This window comes from Antrostomus carolinensis, unplaced genomic scaffold, assembly GCF_000700745.2.
Source record: "Antrostomus carolinensis isolate BGI_N321 unplaced genomic scaffold, ASM70074v2 scaffold8900, whole genome shotgun sequence".
Lineage (NCBI taxonomy): Eukaryota > Metazoa > Chordata > Aves > Caprimulgiformes > Caprimulgidae > Antrostomus > Antrostomus carolinensis.
The window spans coordinates 122,584-135,554 of NW_010289029.1; the positions used below are offsets into that span (position 1 = coordinate 122,584).

Consider the following 12,971-nt stretch of genomic DNA (forward strand, 5'->3'; position numbering starts at 1 on the left):
ATGATGGTAACTCTACATTTAAATTGCACCATCTTGCCTAGCTATGATTACAATGAGGTCTCTTTTGAGAATTTTTATGGTGATTCAAATAAGGAACAGACCAGAACAACTGTCTGGGTTCTGAGTTTCTGGATACCATCTTATATTTGCATAAAACTATTTCCCTATAGTTGCACCAATGCAAAACCAAACAGAATCTGCTCATATATACGTGCCTTATTCAGAACATTTAATATAAGTTTCTATAATGAACACATGTAATATTTTAACAAAGACAGCCTGGATTAGCCATAGAATAGTGTAAGTAGCTCACTTTCTATCCAAAGCTGAGCATGTATGGTTCTGTGCCCTATTCCTGATAATCAGTCAAGGAATAGCTTTTGCTGAACTATCACCAGTTCACACTGGTTCATCAGGGCATTTCTTCTTATTAAGATTTGTCTCATAACATAGCCCATCCCTGAATATAAGATGGAAAAAAAGTCATTGGTAAATGTTCCCAGTTGATGGCTAAACCAGAAAAGCTAAATGATAAAGACTTAACTGAAATCTAGTTCATCCCCCTCCTCCACAGAAAATGTGGCAAAAAATATTTTCTGCTGGAGATGACTAATTATATTGACATTTTTATATTCAGCACCACCAGAGCTGATCATCTCAAAGCAAGCCTAAGCCCCATGTCTCAAATATGTGCTAACAAGCATAGGGTGCATGTTGCAGATCTCTTTCTATGGCATACACTTTTTCTATGGAATATTCTGCATATTTAGGAAATTCTACAACACACTGCAGATCAGTACTTTATAATTAAATTTCCTAGTGATGGAAAAACAGTCCCTACACAGGGTACCTCCTGGAACTCAGAGAAACTTTGATTTAGCTTTTTGGCCTACTGAAAATTTCCCTGTATACCATCTGCTCTTTTCATTTATTTAAAATCCACATCTGCAGGGTTCTGAAAATATCAAACTGAGAGCGTGTAATGGTACAAATGCAGTACAGCCTTTTACAGGCATTCAGTAAGATAAACAAATAATTAGGATAAGAAGGTTTTCTTCATATAATCTGAAGGAAATGGTCCGTCTTTGTGGAACAACTATGTTTAATGACGAAGCAACTATAAATAAACTGCAAACAGCTGAGATTGAATGAAATACTTCAGTAACACCTAAGTATTTTTCAAGGGAAATAGTGTTCTTGTTCAGACAGCAGAAACAAAATGGATAGTGAAATGGTACAGCAAGAGTCAAGGATCATAGAGTCATAGAAGGGTCTGAGTTGGAAGGGACCTTAAAGATCATCCAGTCCCAACCCCCCTGCCAGCAGCAGGGACACCTTCCACCAGACCAGGTTGCTCAAAGCCTCATCCAACCTGGCTTTAATGGCAAATACTGAATGAATACATTCAGTACCCTGCTGAGCTTTCAGTTAAAATGGGCCCAAATAAACCAACACAAAGCCATGGAAGTAATTTTTAACCTAAATTTCAGTTGAATTTAGCATATGCAGTATTATGGCCCTTTTACACACTTAAAAAATACCAATGACATCATGTTATGAAAGTACCTGAAACTAAGAAATACTCTAATCTAGCTTTAACAACAACAAACCATGAAATACTAGTTCAGACTCAGGCACTTTCATCACCACTTTCCAGTGCACGATTTTTGTTTGACTGCCTGCTTTGACAAGTAATTCCATGATGAAACAAAGAATAAATTAGAGCTTCAGTAACAGTAAAGATCCTTTTTAGAGAATCTTTAAGAGCCTTGGTTTCACTTATAGTGTTTTCTCTCATATCAAGTGAAAGGACTTAAATTTCTGTCCATAAAAATATTGCCTGTTCTCAACCTTATCTTATTCTCTTATCCACACAGACTATACATTGTTAAGTCCCTCTCTAGAAACTGCATTTCTTGCATTTTTGCAGGGAACCTGTCAATCAACCTCCAGACACCCTTGTAGTAAAGAGCACTAAACCATCACCATGAAGCATCAGCAGAACACTCTTCACAAATACAAACAAAATTATACTCCAACCAGTGTGTCCACTCCAAAATACCCTCAGGAAAAAAAAAAAATTAACAAGTTTGCCTTACAGCTCTGAATGCCAAGTTACTTAGGTCTTGCAGAACTAAGGGAAAAGAATCAGTCTCAGGTTTTCTTGCCCTCAGCTCAGTGTATAAAGCTGAAGCTTCTGCCTTCCAGTTGGTTTTTACAGAGGAACAAAAACATACAGCAGGTCTTCCTCAGAAAGAAAAAGGAAACTAGAAAGTGTTTCATAGATGAAAAGCAGTACTTTTAACTGTATTCAGAACAGCACTGCAGACAGCCAGTGAATAGATGACTTGCTGAAGTGGCAGCCTGTCTATATAACCTCAATTCAAGGAGGCCTCTAAAATTACACCAAACAGCAAACAATGTTGAGATCCAAATCCAAGAACAAAAATAACAGCTCTCTGCTGTTCACTAGCAGGTTCCTCTTCCTGTCCTGTTCCACACTTCTTCACTGCTCCTTGAACAGATGGAACAGCAAGGACACAGCAAGGTCCTGAACTTGAGCAAAAAACTGCGATCAAGACAAAGCAAAAGGGTATGACCTCTATAGAGGAGTCAATGTCTTTTTCATAGACTCACAGAGAAGTTCTGACTGGAAGACGCTTCTGGAGATGCTGTCTAGCCAAACCTGCCTAAAGCCTCTAAGTTACATTAGGTTGCTTACAGCCTTAGGTCAAGCTTTGAAAATTTCCAAGGATTCTTCTTAATATTCAGTGAACATTTTTGTAGTACGCAAAAAGGAGAAACTGCTTCAAGTATTTCTTCTGGTTTAATACTAAGATTATCTTATGTTCTTGCAGCTTCAAATAATTCACACTTTTTATCACTAGGAAACTCAGATGAATAGAGTTTAGGTTTGGAAAAATAGAAAATGGCAAAGGATCTAGTGCAAATTAGCATGCATAACCCAGCCTAAAATCACACTGATGTTAAGGACATCAGGAAACTTCATATTGACAGAAAAATGTAAGTACAACTAGGGCTCCCATTTATAGGGTCCTTCATAAAACTGAGTAGGATCTCAAAAATCCAAGAAAGAAATTAGCTGTTGCCAGCCCACAAAGGATTTGATGGGTTTCTCCCTCCAAAACAGTTATGACTGCAGTTGTAAGAAGCTCATCAGTCAAAGCTGTATGTATTAAAGGGAAAGGAAGGGAAGAAAATCTGCCATAACTATGGTTCACAAAATGATGGACGGCATCCTTCATCTGTTCTTATGGATCACAAAATAGTCTATTGAAAATGATAATTCACTCAGCAATCAGACCAAGATAGATCTGAGCATTTCTAACTTTTGTGAGGCTCATCAACAGGTATTTTACTACCATAGTAACTTACTGAAGCTGTTTCCAAGAGTATTTTGAAATTTCATCCTTTCAACTTCACTCAGTGTAGAGGATTCCTACACTTTACCTGGCTTCCCCGTCAGACATATTTGTAACATCACAGTATTATATATTTATTATATATACATGTAACCACATATACAGCAGTTACAGAGATGCCAACCAAGTTACCACTTTAATCAGTGAAGCATCCCGCATTTCTCAGAAAGTAGTTTCTGTTGGTTGATTAATCAAGTTAGTTGATTAATATCTCCATCAGCCACTGTCTCGCAGTTCAGCAGATCAGCAAAGCAATGACTTTTGCTCCAGCAATGACTAAATGAAGCCATAGATCCAATACTCTGAAGTGACTGAGTTTTCAGAATTTAGTTAATCTTGCCATAGCCATACTGTGCCACCTGCCAACCACACCTGAATCACTTACTTTAAACCTTTTTCCAATGATTTATTTCAAGTTTTTTAGTGTTTATAATACAATAAAACCTAAAAGCACTGTACCTGCCAAAATGAATTACATATAAGGAACTGAGACTGTACACACATTTTTTGCAGACTGCTGTTGCACTATTTTTGATTCAGACATTTAGGGGACTCATAACAAATGGTATTAACATGAAGCCACATTAAGCTTTCATCAAACTTAACAGGAAAATATTCTGGGTTTTTGTATTTTCCCATTGATGTTAAACAATAACCAAAACCTGAAACCTGGTGTAAATTAGCAAGGTAAAAAAAACATACAAAAAAAAGCCACTACTGAACAAACTATAACACAGTATATAAAAATAAGCAGACCCAAATAGCAATAATATTTTGTTAATTAAGAAATTAACTTTTTTTTTTTTTGTAATTTAAAAATAGCCTACACAATGATTCCAAAGAGCACTACTCAAACACAGAATTGGAGCCAAATTCCGTTCATATTGTTAGAAATGTCTTACTGAATTAGAGCTGTGTCACGCGATACAATCACAAAAAAGCCTGTCCTATCACAACAAATTCACCAGCATATTTACCTTTTTCTCCAACTTAATGGATAGTACAAAGGGATTCAGGCTTAATCCACCATTCTAGAATGAACAAAAATTTTTTATCATAAATTCAGGCAAAGTTCAGCCAGTTCTTTTCCCTTTTACCAAACTCTTCCTCCAGCATTTTAACTTCTGTTTAGTGTCTCAGTTTCTGTGACTGGTTTTTAAAGTTTAGGTGAACAGAAAGTAAAAAGGATCTTTTTCTGACTGGAATTCATACTTAGTGTGATTGTCTTAAAATATAACCGGGTCTTTTTCCAGTGCTGAAGGTTCAATTCAGTAACAGTTAGTTAACTGTACCGGCTGGTTGATGCTTAACCTCATCTGTTTGTTGAGCCACCAAATACAGAACATTAAATAAGAAGAAATAGGCCCCAAACTCAACCCACAACATGATACTGTACTGCCTTACTATAACAGAGTCATTCCTCTGACAGCTTTGCTAATTCTTGTGCTTCCCCTCCCATTTAAGTGTTTAAAATCTGCTTGAATAAAATAAAATTTATAAAAGGATGTAATCATTCCTTTAAAAAGTTTATTTTGTGCAACTGTGGTAAAGGCTGCAAGTTTTTAGCTTAAGTTAATAGTCTGCTTTCAGGTTTTTGAAAATCATCCTTGAGTTCCACCATATTTTGAATATTGGATGGGACCAGTTCTAATGTCCCTAAGGTTAAGTGGTTTCATTAGAACATTCAAAAGTGACACAGGCAACACCCAAACTCTTTAGAGAGTCATTGGCATTTAGTCACCAAGAATATCTCTTCCTTTAGCACACAAGCTTTGGATTGTTTGGTGATGCTCATGGCCCAGTACTGACACAGCACTACAGCCAGAAGATACTGCTGGTTCGTTCCTCACCATAAGGCTAGCAATGTTCAACACATCCTGACCTTATTCCTCAGTTACAAAACCAACAGTTTCTGGCCACACACACTAGTGATGCATTTATTTGACACGGACTATTAATGTCTTTGCTTTCTAACTCACACTCACTTTTTTTTAAAGTGCGCAACTTTTTTTTTTCCGACATGTCAAATGTCTCTCTCCTCCCCTCTTTGTAGCTTGAAGCACCCTGAGTTCATGTTCTGTGAACTCATCTCAAACATGCTTTGTATTACGCTTTAGGGTACTCTGAGAGCAGTTCCTGAAAACAGTTTTCTTTCTATATGTAGATAAGGCTAAACTCTGAAAAATATAAACTGATATTTGACTGAACATATTATCAAAAATAAATAAACATAATGGATGGCCCACAATTCTGTAGCCTTTTGAAGAGGTATTTTAAAGAATTTTTTTGTTAAGAAAGCATGGTTCATGGTGTTCTCCTTGATGTATGGTCTTTTTAAGGAGCTTATATATGAAAAATGAGAGGGTGGGGGAAGAATATGTGAATACCAAAAATGTTATGATAGTTCCATTTTGTAGTCATCATTACACCAGACTGAGTATATAACTACACTTACTTTCCAGTATCTAAGGACCCTTCCATAACTCTCATTCCTCAGATTTAACTAATCCCGTAAACAATCACACATGGAGAAATATCTGGTTTTTTTCCCTCAAGTTTATGGTGGAATCATAGAAGATATGAAGCTGCTATTTTAGCAGCTATTTGGCCACAGGAAAAGGCCATTATCAATTATCTTGTAAAACTATAACAAACTAACTAGGACAGCAAAACCCTTGATTTACTTTATATCCACTTTTCTTTAATAAGTCATAAAATTACAGTTCTCCTGAATATGAATTTTAAAAAGAATTCTCTGGTAATTAGACACAAATGTACACTTGTCTGACAAGCACTTAACTGATCTCCTGTAGTAGAGTCCCGATTACAGGAAACTATTATGAAACTCTCAGCTGGAATGCATTCAGTCTGGTAAAGTCTCACATGTGGACAAGGCAGGGAGATGAGCAGAAAATGAATTTTATTCATTTCATCCCCAATTTTCATCCCCAAAATTATCCTTGTGTTGCCTTTTAGTCTAGATCTTAATTTACAACACATTGCAACGTACATTTTCCAAAGGTCAGTTAAATGACTGACAAAGCAAAGCCATTACTCCATTTAATGATAGCTTTCGTTTCACGCCTTCTATCTTGCATATATTTGTAAATTACTGTCAGCAACTCTAATCTGAATAAACTACTACAGTGAGGTCCCAAATTATTTGAGCCCAGAGTTATATATGCACATTATGGTTCCTATGAAGTCACCATTCAAAACACTGGAGTTCCTCTGCACTGTTCTTTAGGGAATGCTGTGGCACACTCTTTGGCAATATAACATAGACAAGTCAAGTCTAGGTCTTTCATCATAAACATCATACGAGTCCTAAGGAAACCTCTTTCCAATTTGTGAATCCAACCTGCACCTTCACACAATACTCCCTGTTGAAGCTACCGTCCCTTTCAGGAAGAAAACTACTAAGTAAAACCAGTGATCCAGGTAACCGTGTGTCTGCCAGAACACACAGTTTCATACCTGTTTGTCAAAAGACAGGAAGATGTCTTTATAATTACAAAAGCAATCACAAAACCCGCATAAATCAGTAAACATGGGCTTAAACTATGAGTTCCATTAGCAGAGATAACACTCAGTTCCTCCTCAAAGTAATGAAATTTCCTTTCTCAGGAGGATCATAAAAAAATGTGACCTTCTAATGCAATCTGAGTTACAGGCTGAAGGCAGGCAGTTGACTTTTTTATAGCTGTTCCCTACACTGCTTTGTAACGGAACCCACAGTCCTGTCATCCCCCAAATAGTTCTCACTTTGCTTTTGGTGGACACATATGCATTTTATGTGCTAGGGACTAAAGCTGGAAATAAGACTGTATGGGGCTTTAGTGCGCTCCCGTACGTGATCACAGATCCGGTAGATCATCGATTGCCATACGTATGCATTTATTTATTTAACAAGATAGCACAGAGCAGTAACAGTGATGTAAGTAGTTGGTTAAACAAAATGTGCTGTGCCTAAAGCATTCCAAACTTTTACTTGGATTTTTTTTTCCCCTTTCATATGTATTTCCTGCTACTTCAGTAGACAGGATAAAAGCGCACATAATTACTAATTAAATTCTTACAAAAATAATAAAACGATGTCCTTAAGGATGTAACAGATAAACACTGACATACAGACTACATCACCAGTGACATCTTATTTCTAGACCATCTTGGAGGAAGAAAATCATCCCCAAAACAACCATATCCAATCAAAGTAGTACACAACGCAAGCGGGTCCCCTGGCAGGAAGATGAAGCTGGCAAAGTTTCTTAGCACAGTGAAGTGGCATATGAAACCCCACAGCAGTGGGTGTTAAATACAGTGGGCCACCTCTCTTTATAGTTTCAGTATTGATTTTGGAAGTCTCCAACAATTTCAACGTTCATCTGTCTCTCTGAGAAAATATTTGGCTCTCTGCTGATCTGGCTATGTAGATCCCCTTGAAATTACATAATCCTTGCAGAGTCTATCGCAACTTACATGGAGGAAAACAACAATCCTTTAAAAATTTTCCCTGGAAAGTTAGTAAAGCACTTGCTGTTGAACAGGCCAAGTTCTGCCATCCTTGCAAGCAAAACTCCCCTCCAGCAATGCCTTCTCTACCACATTACCATGTTAAACTCCTAAACAAGTGGTAGAAGTCAAAGTCTGCACGTTATGTCACGCAAGAAGCAGTTATGGAAGGCCCTGTTCCAACAGGAATTTTTTCAAAGACTGCAGGAAGCTTTGGCTCAGGCCATGTTGGCTCAAGAAGGCTAAATCTTACCTCATCTATGGGAAAACATTTATTTTCTAAGTGTATCTGAAATAATTTTCAACAGAATACTTACTAAAGGCAATGACAAAAGACTTCAAATAAAAAGAATGCTTAATTTTGACACAGTTACAGAAAACACTTTACAGTTTCTTATTTACTGTCAAAACTACCATGATTTGGTGGTATCTACAGACTAAATTCCACAGTCTTTTTCATCTGTACTATAATTTTTACATTAACTTTCCCTGGACCTTCATGAAACCTCCTGTGCAAGTGGGGTGGGGGTTTTCATTCAAATATGAAATCTTACAGTGTGATTGAGAAAAGTGTTATTCATTTTCCTTACCCAGAAACAGGATTTTGTTTCTAAAAAGTTTTTTGAAAATTAAAAAGAAATACGTATCTTTCATTGACTTGTGCCAGAGGTAATAAACACTACAGTTATCATCACTCAAAATGTCTTTTCCACTAATCCCACTCTTATTCACAATATAACACCTTAAGGACAAATTTAAGGACAGTTTAAGCTCCTCTTTCAGCAGAGCTTTTAAATGTGCAAAAAGCTATAGAACCTTTTATGCTTCCTGGCAAGTCACTCTACTAATTCAGAGACTGTAACTGGAAAAGACCCTTTTAAAACTATTTTCCTTACTTTACCGTTGGATAATGAGAATGGGAGTGTCCCCACAGATCTTAAGGGATAATCAAATTCCCATTTCCACCCTAAATTTCCTGCTTCATATTACCTGCCTGTATATTTGCAGGCAGCATGAATTTTCAGAAAGATACGGTCACCACTACTTCACCGCCCTGAAGACAGACAACTGTTACAAATTTCCTCTGTGACCTCACTGCAGAAAGAGGTAACTGGGACAGAAGACTATTCATATCCCTCGTGAATTTTTATTTAAATGACAAAACTTTCATCCAAACAATACTCATTTATTTCATCCAATCCAAGATACCTGGAATACAGCAAGCTGTATCCTGAACCTACTACTTGGACATAGGCAGCATATGGCACATGCAGCTGTAACATTGAATCCATATGTATTTTTAATTCTTTTAGCTTCTAACCTGAAATATGCACAAAGTTCCAAGCACTCACATACTCTGTCTGCACAGATGAAGCAACTACCTCGCTGTTAGAAGATGGCTATCTCACTGAGATAGCAATTGTAAAAGATTTTGGGATAGTTTAGAAGAAAGGCTTCTGTTTAGGTGTAAACTGACCATTAGTCCTCCTGGCTGTCCCCATGATGGAAAGCATGATTACCACAATGGCTCTACTCAGGTGGACTACCTGGCCAGTGTGCTTTGGTAGCACCATCCCTCCAATGTTTTTTTACACTCATGTTAGACAATCAACATTATTAAAAAATGTGTAGTTCTTTTTAGCTTACAGAAGGGATAACTTCACTGGTTAAGATATAAGGTTTGGGGGTTTGTTTTGTTGTTCTTGTAACTTAACCCTCAAAAACCCTAACTGGAATAATGCCAAAGGCATTACCTCTACTGCCATCTAAACCTGAACCATTAAACTGAGATCTGACTAACTCATGTTTTGAGCCAGCCCAGGCTGTTCTCCTTTAAGAAGAGCCCCACTGCCTGCTTAGCAATCACCAGCCCCTTTAAAATCCAGGTGCAAACACTCACCTGGATCCCCAAGGGGCTTTCCAAATCTGAAAGTTGTTTTTTTTTTTCTTTTCAAATCTAAATTTTTAGGCAGGTGTTATTTTCTACTAGGCTTTCTATAAATTCAACCTAACAGTGCTCTATGACAAAGTACCAATTGTTACTATACTTCATTGCTCAGATTTTTTTTTACTATATGAATGTGTTTAACTTAAGCTTAGAGCCCGTCTTTAAAACTAGTTGTTAAATTACTAAGCAAATGGGTGTTTTAATGGAAAGACTGACATATTCTTAACTATAGGAGCGTGAATGGCTCCAGTATAAGATGACTCAAGTCCATGTAGAATACAAATGCAATCCAGGACCACAGGTTCAGATCTTTGATCTCCTTTTTTGCAGAGGCTGTGATGTATAAAGCCAATTCCACTGAGCAGACAGTACTACACTGAATATAAATTATCCTTTAACTATAGCAGGGTTCACATTTAAAGAAATGCTGCAAGGATGAACAATGCAGCCATGAAGCACAGTTATTCTGTAACAAAAATACAGACCAAGATGTGCATGGATAACTATGGTTTCGAAAGACAAATTTTTCCTCAGCTGCTATTTGATAAAAAATAGAGTCAAATCTGGAACATTTGTACATACAGAAGTACAATCAAAGCACACTGCTTGCTCTTTCTGTAAAAAAGTGAGCTAGGAAGACTTGCTTTATTTTCCAGATTAGGCATCATTCATAACAAATTATTTTAAAATGTGGAAACCAACAGTCTCAACTGAATATGGCTTGAAATTTAAACATGTCTTTTCCAGATATCTCTTTAGAGGAAGAACCTTCTGCCTACTGAGCTAACACTAAGCTCCCTGGAGTTTAGCCATGAATATTCTAAATCCATCTCTTACAATTCACTGAAAGTTGTCTTTTGCCAAAATAAAATGCTTAAGGAGAATTAAATACACTTAGGCTGCTTTTCTTAGTTTTATTTAAAATAAAGTGTTTCCGTCTCAACTTTACGCCAAACATACAGCAGGAGAAAGACTGAACAGTGGAGCTACTACCTGAGGTTCTGTACACAACTCAAATGGGAAAACAAATTACTTCTGAGAACATGAGATACTTGGTTCTGGTTTATTCTGTATGATTTTGTGTTTAGCCACCTCTTTTGCAGTGATGCATGAACACTATTGAGTATTCTTACAGGAATTTCTCTGCTGCTTACATCAGTTCTAACTCAGGTGAGATGTTTCTTTCCCACTCTGTGATGTTTATTTGTATGCCAACTTTGTTTGTGTGTGTGTGGAAATGTTAGGAAATAAACAAATAACTTTTTTCCTACCTTACCTCTTTTGACCTGTGTAATCTGACAGATCAATGCTACTTCCACCGCTGACCAGCAAAAAGTTACCATTTATCTTTGGCTTAATCTTTTTTTTTCTCTTTAGGTTTCCTTTCAGTCAGGCTTGAAGAAGGTGCTCTTTGTGGCTCAGTTCTCTATGCCAGAATAAAATGTAGCACAAAATGAATGCAAGGGTGAGTTGATAATATCTAACTGTCCTCAGCTCTGCTCTGGTTCAATAAACTTGAACATCTTCTCCCCTCCTTTGCCAATTGAGATAAGCAGCAACAATTACTCAAAATGTATTATCCACTCAAGCTCAGAAAGACGGGATGAGATGAGTCGGCTCCATCTCTCTCAAGCTCACAGTTTCATTCAGTGTCCGAGAGGGGCAAAGTCCCCTTTGCCTCTTGACATACACCTCGCAGCTACTTCTTACAGGCAACTATGCCAAGGTTGCAAATGGAAAATGAGAGAAATCCTCTGCTTTCCAGATCCCTACGAGGTCTCTGCTGGTAGCCAGCAGGCTGTAAGCTTTGTGCCATTATGGCAAAAGTCACAAATGAACCATCCTTCTCTTCCCAAACAGTAAGATTCTCTCTCTGCCTTTCTGTGGTCTCCTCTCTCCTTGCCTTTCTGTGGTCTCCATAGCTGAAGCCAAGAATTCATTGGACATCACTGCAATGCCTCTAACCAATTCTAACTGCATCCAGAGCTTGAGTAAATGAAAACGTATTTCAGCTGGATCTGGTTTTTATCCCATTCCAATACCCCACATATACAGCAACTTTAAGCTTACAGACACCCCTTCACGGCTCAAGAAAATCCTTCAATCAGAGAACTTCATTTACAATCCAGCATAGTTTTTGCTTCCTCGTCTCTCCACAGCAGCTAGGCATTTTGATGCAATCCTCATTTAATGCAATCTCCATTACAGGATTATGATCACATCAATAAAATGTTCCATATGGTTTTTTTGTTGAGGTTTTTTTCCCCCCATCCCTCTCCCTCTCTCATTAATACTAGGCACTACATCTGCAAAAACCACCAAATCAAACAGGCTGATGGGATGCTCCAGGGAGGGAGTGGGGGTACACATTCAACAAAATGCAACAGCCAATGCAAACTGCCCAGCAGAGCCTGAGAGCGGAGATCTGCTCATTCCTGAGCTGTGTGAGTTAGCTCACCGGCTGCGCTGTGAGCGTACATCAGAAACGTGCTGTGGGATCAGACTGAGAATAAATACATCTCTGGCAATCCCTGGTGAGCTCCGTGCAGTTTTCACAGGAGCAGACTTTCATTTTACTTGATCAGTTCCAGCCTATTAATACCGTTCTGGATGGACTGCCGTTGCTCTGCTGAAAGGGGGATGCTGGACAAAAGATGTGACAGAAAAGGAATTAAAAATCCCTCTTTTCCCCAAGCTCCCTTCTTACCTTCAATGCCTTCTCTGCACAAGATGCCAATCTACACAGGCTCCTCAGCACATCATCAAGGCGTGTAGAGTAGTGCAGGCTGCCCCGCTGCATGGGAGTTAGACCGCTTTGCAACAGCAAATCCTCGATCCGAAACACCAGCCGCTTCTTCCCATGCAGTGTGCCGAGCAGGGTTCATACGCGACTTCCACACAGGGAATAAAATTGTAAAAGAAAGGGGAAAAAGAAAATAAAAAAAAAAAGGTATCCTAACTTTTACGGAAGCCTGAGCTTGTTTTATTTCTGTTGGCTTTAGTGAATTATTTGCTTTTGCAGCTGCAAAAGGATGGAAACGCGATCGCGCCGGGAAGCCACGCACCAG

At 38.1% G+C, this 12,971-nt stretch overlaps 1 protein-coding gene across 1 annotated transcript in view; it reads right to left on the bottom strand.

Annotated features, from left to right (window-relative positions):
• Positions 1-12,969, bottom strand: part of LOC104525470 (protocadherin-11 X-linked) — an 80,609-nt gene extending 67,640 nt beyond the window's left edge. Inside the window, exon 1 of the mRNA XM_029085109.1 lies at positions 12,611-12,969. The gene's annotated coding sequence lies outside the window, so the exon portion shown is untranslated. The remainder of the gene's footprint in view (positions 1-12,610) is intronic.
• Between the last annotated feature and the right edge of the window lie 2 nt (positions 12,970-12,971).